Raw genomic sequence first — 10241 nt, forward strand, 5'->3', positions numbered from 1 at the left:
GTTAAAGCCCACGTTAACTATGTTAACGTGGCTTCTAACGTGGCCCTTGCCATCCTTCGAGAATGTTAGTGACATTCAACATTGTCACTAACGTTCCAATGTGCCCCTAGGTCTCACGTTAGAGTCCACGTTAACCTAGTTAACGTGGCCATCTTTAGCCATCCCAACGTTAGTGACAATGTTGAGTGTCACTAACGTTGGCTCATCCTTCATTCCTCATCGTTAGCTTCCACGTTAACCAAGTTAACGTGGAAGTTAACGTGACTCTTGGGGGTTGTGTGGTTGCTTCAACGTTAGTGACAATGTTGAGTGTCACTAACGTTGTCGACAACTCTTTATCCCTTACGTTAGTTCCCACGTTAACCAAGTTAACGTGGGAGTTAACGTGGTACTTTGCACCAAAGGCCAACGTTAGTGACAATGTTGAGTGTCACTAATGTTGGCTTCTCTTCCCCCTTTAACGTTAGAGGCCACGTTAACTAGGTTAACATGGCTTCTAACGTGGCCACTTATGAGTAATTGCCAACGTTAGTGATAATGTTAAGTGTCACTAACGTTGGCTCAACTTCTCTTCTCCATGTTAGAGTTCACGTTAACTTAGTTAACGTGACTCTCTAACGTGGGCATTGATGGCTTTTTGAGAGTGTTATTGGAAATCACTTTTCTCATCAATCTTGCAAGTTACCTCCCCTTTTCTTGCTTCCTTTTGGTCCTGAAATCAAGCAATAAAGTGCATCAAAACTCTAGTCCAAGTCATGAGTAATGCAACATAATATTTGTCACTAAACTTATGCAAAATCCTCAAGAAATTATGTAAAATGCAAAATGTATGCTTGAATCAAGGCATAAGTGAATATCTACCCAAAACTAGCTTATTTCCTAAAGAAATGCATGAAACTAACCTAAAAACAGTAAAGAAAAGGTCAGTGAAACTGGCCAAGATGCCCTGGCATCACATGCATGGAAAACTTGTCTCTCAACAATTCTCCCTTCGGCAAGTGTACCAAATTTGTCGTCAAGTAAAAACTCACAATAGAGTAAGGTCGAATCCCACAGGGATTGATTGATCAAGAAACTTTAATTAGAAGAATGTTCTAGTTGAGCGAATCCAGAATTTGGGTTGAGAGTTGCAGAAAATAAAATGGCGGGAATGTAAATAACAGAAAAGTAAATGCTAGAATTAAAGGACTGGAAGTAAATGACTGAAAATAAATTACAGAATTGTAAATAGGAATGGGGGATTTGCTCATAAAAGTAAATGGCAGAAATTAAAGAGAATGGGTAAGATTAGAGATGGGGAGTTCATTGGGCTTAGGAGATGTAGCAATTCTCCGGATCAAGTTCGTTTTCATCTCTTCCTCAATCAATGCACTCATTGATCTCCTTGGCAATAACGTGGCTTCTAACGTGGCCATCCTTAGCCATCCCAACGTTAGTGACAATGTTGAGTGTCACTAACGTTGGCTCATCCTTCATTCCTCATCGTTAGCTTCCGCGTTAACCAAGTTAACGTGGAAGTTAACGTGACTCTTGGGGGTTGTGTGGTTGCTTCAACGTTAGTGACAATGTTGAGTGTCAGTAACGTTGTTGACAACTCTTTATCCCTTACGTTAGTTCCCACGTTAACCAAGTTAACGTGGGAGTTAACGTGGTACTTTGCACCATAGGCCAACATTAGTGAGAATGTTGAGTGTCACTAACGTTGTTGACAACTCTTTATCCCTTACATTAGTTCCCACGTTAACCAAGTTAACGTGGGAGATAACGTGGTACTTTGCACCATAGGCCAACGTTAGTGACAATGTTAAGTGTCACTAACGTTGGCTCAACTTCTCTTCTCCACGTTAGAGTTCACGTTAACTTAGTTAATGTGACTCTCTAACGTGGGCATTGATGGCTTTTTGAGAGTGTTATTGGCAATCACTTTTCTCATCAATCTTGCAAGTTACCTCCCCTTTTCTTGCTTCCTTTTGGTCCTTAAATCAAGCAATAAAGTGCATCAAAGCTCTAGTCCAAGTCATGAGTAATGCAACATAATATTTGTCACTAAACTTATGCAAAATCCTCATGAAATTATGTAAAATACACAATGTATGCTTGAATCAAGGCATAAGTGAATATCTACCCAAAACTAGCTTATTTCCTAAAGAAATGCATGAAACTAACCTAAAAACAGTAAAGAAAAGGTCAGTGAAACTGGCCAAGATGCCCTGGCATCACAACACCAAACTTAAAGCTTGCTTGTCCCTAAGCAAGTACTGGAACAAGAGAATGATGAATGGAATATCCAGAGAAGTGAGTCATTCACTACAAGAAAAATACCCATTCAACCACACTTTTTTTAAACTACATTTGAAAAGCGTAGCCTATTCTCTGTGTTGCCTTTTTATATGAGAAAAGGATACACAATTGTGGCATCATTTAAAAAGTGTAGCCTTAGGTATTTTAGAAATCACTAATAAAGCGTAGCCGTAGGTTAATATCTATAGGTTCACTTTTTGTATCAAAGGGGACGCTTTTAGAGAGTAGCCTATTCATTAAGTTTTGGGTGCGTTTTAAAAGCGATGCCTAATGTATGAGACCAAATCCTAAATTCCTAACACTTAGTGAAATTTTTATTCCTCTTTCAATTCTCTCCAAAAGCACACACACACACAGCACCTTCAATTGGAGGAACCCTCACCTTCGCCAATCCACCAGGCACACAATCCTCACCTTCGCCATTCTCACCTTCAACACACATCACCTACGACACTCATCACCTTCGCCTTCTCACCGTCGCTGTTGACCGTCGCCACCCAGTCACCACTCACCACATGGCTGCGCCACTCACCAGTCACCAGCTCACCACTCACAAGCTCACACTCTCATCCTCACTCACACACACACAAAAGAGGGAAAAATCAGAAAAGGGGAGAACAGGAAGAAGAAGAAAAGAAGAGAGGAGAGGGGAAGGAAGGAGAGGACGACACTGGCTAGGGCTCTGCCGCGCGGACCATCGTCGTTGCGTGCGCTGACCGTCGCCTCGCATTGCCATCTCGTGCACTCACCGTCGCCGCTCAGCATCATCGTCGCATGTGCTCACTCTCGCTGCTCAGCATCTTCGTCGTCGCTCAGCATCCTCATCGTCGCTCACCTGAGAAGGTATGTATTGATTTTCAGTTTGTTCTGTGAAATTTGGGAGGTTTTGGGTTCCAATTTTAGGGTTTTTAATTAGGGGTTGTAGCTTCTGGATATGACACTGATAAGAATTGGGGGTTTTACTGCATGAATGGTTTTAGCTTCCTGGTAGCCGAGAAGCATGTAGCGCAGAGCACTCGACTCCTTAGCTGATTAAGAGTCCTTGATCAAATTCTTGATCTCCTTCACAACATCCAAGTAATCTGAATCCGATAACCACAATCCATTAGTGAAAATTCGTCAGCTTTATCACAACAACACAAATTCAGCATTTTCTATATTGGGAGAGAATCACACAGAATAGAGGAATCGAGGCAGAGCACCTGAAAGAAAATAGGAGAAGTGCATGTAGAACATATGGTTGAGACAGCATACTTGTGCTCTCCATAGGAGGAAGGGTAAGAGAAGAGAGGATCCTGAATTGGATCCAAAGGGAAGATCTGAATAAGTATTTGGATTGAGAGAGAATGGTGTAGAGAGCGAGGAAAAGAGTTGTGAAGAGGTATACCAGAGAAAAACAGAGGAGCTTGGATTGGAAGATTAGAGGTTTGGTAGTGGTAAAGCCATTTTTTATGTGTTTTGATGTGAGAATGCAGACAGTAACTTGTGTCTTTGCTAGCTGCAAGCCTTCCAGGCAATGCTACTTTCTTCTTGACCTATGTGGCTCTCAAGTAAGATAATATTTCATGTTTCATTTATTTATTTACTATTATTCTTCTGGCAATGCTGATTAAGTCTATTTGTTATGTATGCTAAAGGGTGCATTAATGCAAACTTGATTTACAAATGGTGTTTCCATGATCTTGTTAGTTATCATCTTCTTATGAAGTTGGGTTGTGCATATGATTTAATGTACAACCAAATTAAATGACTTCTATTCTGTTTGTTAGATTTTTTTGTTGGCTATGGTCTTGAGCTGTCCCGGTTAGTTCCTCTTATTTTATTCCATTTGAAGAAAAAGTATCTTTGCAAGACTGATGCGGAGGTGAAAGAGGCTTGGGCTCCTAGAGATCTTGGTTATAGGACTAGAGTTCCTGGTGACATGCTCATCGTCACAATCGTTTTCTGCTATTCTGTGATTGCTCCTCTGATAGTCCCATTTGGTGCTCTATATTTTGGCCTCAGATGGCTTATACTAAGAAATCAGGTGAAGTTCTCATGATTCTATTTACCCATCCAGGATATTAATTGATCTGTGTCATTTTAATAGCTTGAAATCTCATGAATGAGTAGTGTCTTTTTATTATGCTGTAGTTGGTTTAAATTCATACCTAATTCAGATCCCTTCACTATTGAAAGTCTACATTTATCTTCCTTTTAAATAAATAAAAAAGGTAGACAGATCATGCACTTTGGATTCATTGATTAATACCAGATCATATATCTCGCCATAATCAGTTCAACATATTATTTCATTGTAAAGTCGTGTTTAACAGATCATATATGATTAATGTGAATGAAGAACACTAGGTTGAGTTGAATTGAATTGAATGATGGATAAGAGCATGTTAGCTAGTTTGGAATCACTTCCAGAAGCTTATCAGCAAAGAACGGCGTCCATGATGGAACAAGTTCAAATCCGTGATAGGCATCTCCTTTTCACTCTATTTGTTAACTAATTCCATGTGTTTTGAGTTGAGCTTCATGTTCCTAAATATTCCTATCATTGAATTCAGCATTTCAAAGTTTATTCTTTCTCTAAGACTGTGCCAACTGGAGTTAAAATTTGAGTGAAGCAAAAGGAACATATTTGTTCTTTATCTTACCTTTGATAAAGAATAGAATAGTGTCCTTATGTTTATCAATTTGCCTGGTTTTTATTTTTGACATTAACTCCACCTTAAACAATTTTGATACTCACACTTATTCACTTACTTAACATGTCAGGTGCTAATCAATGCCACTGCTGATCGAAACTGCGCGACATTATCGCAGGTCAGATATTGGCAATAGATTCTTCTGTTTTTTATTTATTTGGTCCAATTTATCAAAACCTTGCATGTTTTAATGTCACCCTATTTTGCTATACTCCTCTAATTTATTTATTTATTATGTCTAATTTGATTTATTTATTATGTCTAATTTGATTTATTTATTATGCATCATATAATTTATTTATTATGTCTAATTTGATTTATAAATCATATTTTTGCCTAATTATTCTTTATGGTTTTATCCTAACCTTAATTAATTGGTTTTATCAGGTTGCATCCAAAAAAAGTTCAGGAGAAGTTCCTTCAAGAGAGGATTAAGGTTGGTGGCAAAGCTGGTGCTCTTGGTGATTCTGTCACTGTCTCCCGTGAGAAGAACAAGAGAGGATTAAGGTTGGTGGCAAAGCTTAATTTTTCCCCCTTAATTTTTCCTTTTCTATTTCTTACATGCATTTGAAAAGATTTAGGTGCTCCAATTGAATATCTATAGTTTCTGTCTCATGATTTGTTGGTTTGTTTGTGAATATTTGAAATTTGGAATGCTCTGGTTGAGTTGATATTGTTGCTGATTTTGAACCTAAACTTTGGCTTTTGTTGTTGCATTTTCACTTGAATTTCTGGATATATTATAATCAGTTCATATATACAAAATCTACCAATATCATGGTTTTGCAGATTGACGAAGAGCTTCTTCAGGAAGTGGTTAATATGGGATTTGACAGAAATCAATTGGTTGAATCTTTATGCAACAGGATCCAAAATGAGGTCTGTGCCCTTCATTTCAGTCGGAATCAGTTGCGCTCAATGGGATAAGCCAAGAATTTACTTCAATATATGTTCAATTCAGTCGCAGATGTTAGGTGCTCTATTTGACATCAATTTGTTTTTTTCTCTTCTGATAGAAGATTAATAACTTTTATTAGAAGATACCTATGTAAGATACAATATTTTGGTTTTTTATAGTTTATTAGTAATAAATTCTAAGTGGTCTAATGTATATTTTAATATGGATATGTTTAATTTAGTGTGAGATGTATGAATACTCATTTATGATCATCCTAATATTTTTAGTTCATTATAAATATATTTTGTTAAAGGATAATTTTTATTATTTAAAGAATATTGTATGGTATTATTATGTATTCATCCAATCAGTCTTACTCCTTTCCATGGCTGGCTTTATGCAAGGGCATCACCGTTGTCAGTGGCTACATCCTCTCCTCTCAGTGAATAATATGCTCACGCACCCTGTCACGGCACGGCTATTCATCTGTCGGTTCCCGATCATGCTGGAATAGGATTCACCCTCCTTTTGCGTCTGTCACTAACGCCCAACAATTGTGAGTTTGAAGCTCGTCACAGTCATTCAATCATTGAATCCTACTCAGAATACCACAGACAAGGTTTAGACCTTCCGGATTCTCTCGTGGCCCTAAGCACTTTGTTTTCCAGTATTACCACCGGATACATAAATGCCACAGACACATAATTGGGTGAACCTTTTCAGATTGTGACTCAGCTTTGCTAAAGTCCCCAATTAGAGGTGTCCAGGGTTCTTAAGCACACTCTTTTTTTTTTTTGCTTTGGACCTTGAGTTTAACCGCTCAGTCTGAAGTTTTCACTTGACACCTACACGCCACAAGCACATGGTTAGGGACAGCTTGGTTTAGCCGCTTAGACCAGGATTTTATTCCTTTAGGCCCTCCTATCCACTGATGCTCAAAGCCTTGGGATCCTTTTTATTTGCCCTTGCCTTTTGGGTTTTAAGGGTTATTGGCTTTTTCTACTTGCTTTTTCTTTTTCTTTCTATTTTTTTTTTCGCCTATTTTTTTTTCTTTTTTTTTTCTGCAAGCTTTGTTTTTTTTTTTGCTGCTTTTTTCTTGCTTCAAGAATCATTTTTATGATTTTTCAGATTATCAAATAACATGTCTCCTAGTCATCATTCTTTCAAGAGCCAACATATTTAACATTCTTAAACAACAACTTTAAAAGACATATGCACTGTTCAAGCATACATTCAGAAAACAAGAAGCATTGTCACCACATCAATATAATTAAGCTAAGTTCAAGGATAAATTCGAAACTCATGTACTTCTTGTTCTTTTGAATTAAAACAGTTTTTATTTAAGAGAGGTGATGGATTCATAGGGCATTCATATCTTTAAAACAAAGTTACTAACTACTAATGATCATGTAGTGAAGACACAAACATAGATAAGCACATAACATAGAAAACGAAAAACAGAAGAAAGAAGAACAAGGAATGAATCCACCTTAGTGATGGTGGCGTTTCCTTCTTGAGGAACCAATGATGTCCTTGAGCTCTTCTATGTCTCTTCCTTGTCTTTGTTTCTCCTCCCTCATTGCTTTTTGATCTTCTCTTATTTCATGAAGCATGATGGAGTGCTCTTGATGTTCCACCCTTAGTTGCTTCCAATAATTGTGTGGAAGAAATTGTATCCCTTGAGGTATCACAGGGATCTCTTGATTTGCAGTCAAATGTTCTACCACTGAGCTATAGACCTTTGGTGGAAGCTTTTGTCTTCCCTTTCCTCCTTCTAGAGGTTTCTCTGGCCTTAGGTGCCATCAATGGTTATGGAAAAAACAAAAAAGCTATGCTTTTACCACACCAAACTTAGAATGTTGCTCGCCCTCGAGCAAAAGAAGAAAGAATAGAAGAATAAGAAGAAGATATTGAGGAGATGGATGGGAGTGTGTATTCGGCCATATGGGTGGGATTGGGTGGGAGAGAGATGTTGATGAATTTTGAAGGTAGTGGGTGTATGGATGTGAGTGGTAAATGGAAAACAGAAGGGATGATCATGAATGGAAAGAGAGATGATGAGGTAGGTGGGGATCCTGTGGGGTCCACAGATCCTGAGATGATCCTGTGGGGTCCACAGATCCTGAGGTGTCAAGGCATTTACATCCCTGCACCAATTTAGGCATGTAAAATGCCATTGCACACAACTCTGGCCGTTCAACGCCCCTTTGCTGCCATTTCTGGCGTTGAACGCCAGAACCATGCTTGTTCTGGGCGTTCAGCGCCAGGATGCTCCCATTCTGGGCGTTCAGCGCCAGAACTATGCTCTGTTCTGGCGTTTGAACGCCAGACAGATGCTCCTCCAGGGTGTGATTTTTCTTCTGCTGTTTTTGATTCCGTTTTCAATTATTTTGTTTATTTTGTGACTCCACATGATCATGAACCTAAGAAAACATGAAAAACAATAAAAATAAGAATTAGATAAACATTGGGTTGCCTCCCAACAAGCGCTTCTTTAATATCAATAGCTTAACAGTGGGCTCTCATGGAGCCTCACAGATGTGCAGAGCTTTGTTGAGACTCTCCAACACCAAACTTAGAGTTTGGTTGTGGCCTCCCAACACCAAACTTAGAGTTTGACTGTGGGGGCTCTGGTTGACTATGCTTTGAGAGAAGCTTTTCAAGCTTCCTCTCCATGGTTGTAGAGGGAGATCCTTGAGTTTTGAATACAAGGGAGTTCTCATTCCATTGAAGGACTATTTCACCTCCTGTTCTTAAATATCTACTCACAAAGCAGGATTCAAAACCCAGGCTCATCAGATGGGTATTGCTTCTGCAAGAGTTTGATATAGAAATAAGAGACAGAAAAGGGACAGAGAACCAAGTGGATGATCATCTATCTCGGATAGAGCCAGTGGAAGGGACGCCCCTCCCTTCCCTTGAGATCTCTGAGACGTTTCCTGATGAGCATTTATTCGCCATTCAGGAAGCACCATGGTTTGCCGATATTGCAAACTATAAAGCTGCAAGGTTCATACCCAAGGAGTACAACAGGATACAAAAGAAGAAATTAATTACTGATGCAAAGTACTACTTGTGGGATGAACCTTATCTCTTTAAGAGATGTGCAGACGGAATTATCCGTAGGTGTGTGCCTAGAGAAGAAGCACAGAGGATCATGTGGCATTGCCACGGATCTCAATATGGAGGCCATTTCGGAGGTGAGCGAACAGCCACCAAGGTCCTCCAATGTGGCTTCTATTGGCCCACACTCTATAAAGATTCCCGAGAATTTGTACGTAAATGTGACAGTTGCCAAAGAGCTGGTAACCTGCCTCATGGTTACGCCATGCCTCAACAAGGAATCTTGGAAATTGAGTTATTTGACGTATGGGGAATTGACTTCATGGGACCTTTCCCACCATCATACTCAAACACTTATATTCTGGTGGCAGTTGACTATGTATCAAAATAGGTTGAGGCCATTGCCACACCCACTAATGATACTAAAACAGTGCTGAAGTTCCTCCAGAAACATATCTTTAGCAGGTTTGGTGTCCCTAGAGTGTTAATCAGTGATGGGGGCACTCACTTCTGCAATAAACAGCTTTACTCTGCCATGGTTCGGTATGGAATTCGCCACAAGGTGGCCATTCCATATCATCCACAAACCAATGGGCAGGCTGAAGTCTCTAACAGAGAATTAAAGAGAATCCTGGAACGGACAGTAAATACCCGTAGAAAGGATTGGGCAAGGAGCTTGGATGATACTCTGTGGGCTTACAGAACAGCATTCAAGACCCCTATAGGGACCTCTCCATACCTACCATGGTTCGGTATGAAATTCGCCACAAGGTGGCCATTCCATATCATCCACAAACCAATGGGCAGGCTGAAGTCTCTAACAGAGAATTAAAGAGAATCCTGGAACGGACAGTAAATACCTGTAGAAAGGATTGGGCAAGGAGCTTGGATGATGCTCTGTGGGCTTACAGAACAGCATTCAAGACCCCTATAGGGACCTCTCCATACCAACTGGTGTATGGTAAGGCATGTCACCTGCCCGTGGAACTGGAACATAAGACCTACTGGGCAACCAGATTCCTAAACTTTGATGCCAAATTAGCAGGAGAAAAACGATTGCTCCAGCTAAATGAGCTAGAGGAATTCAGATCCACAGCTTTCGAAAATGCCAAGCTTTATAAAGAAAAATAAAAAAAATGGCATGACAGAAAGCTGTCATCTAGAATCTTTGAACCAGGACAGAAGGTCCTATTGTTTAACTCTAGACTCAGGCTATTCCCCGAGAAACTGAAATCCCGGTGGAGGGGACCATACGGGATTACAAGTGTGTCACCATATGGTTA

At 39.7% G+C, this 10241-nt stretch overlaps 1 long non-coding RNA gene across 1 annotated transcript; it reads left to right on the top strand.

Annotated features, from left to right (window-relative positions):
* LOC107622112 lies at positions 3641-4421 on the top strand. The gene is made up of 2 exons (XR_002355872.1): positions 3641-3851; positions 4071-4421. It is a non-coding gene; the product is annotated as an uncharacterized LOC107622112 (long non-coding RNA).

The sequence above is a fragment of the Arachis ipaensis genome, chromosome B10 (assembly GCF_000816755.2).
Source record: "Arachis ipaensis cultivar K30076 chromosome B10, Araip1.1, whole genome shotgun sequence".
In the NCBI taxonomy this organism is placed as follows: Eukaryota; Viridiplantae; Streptophyta; class Magnoliopsida; order Fabales; family Fabaceae; genus Arachis; species Arachis ipaensis.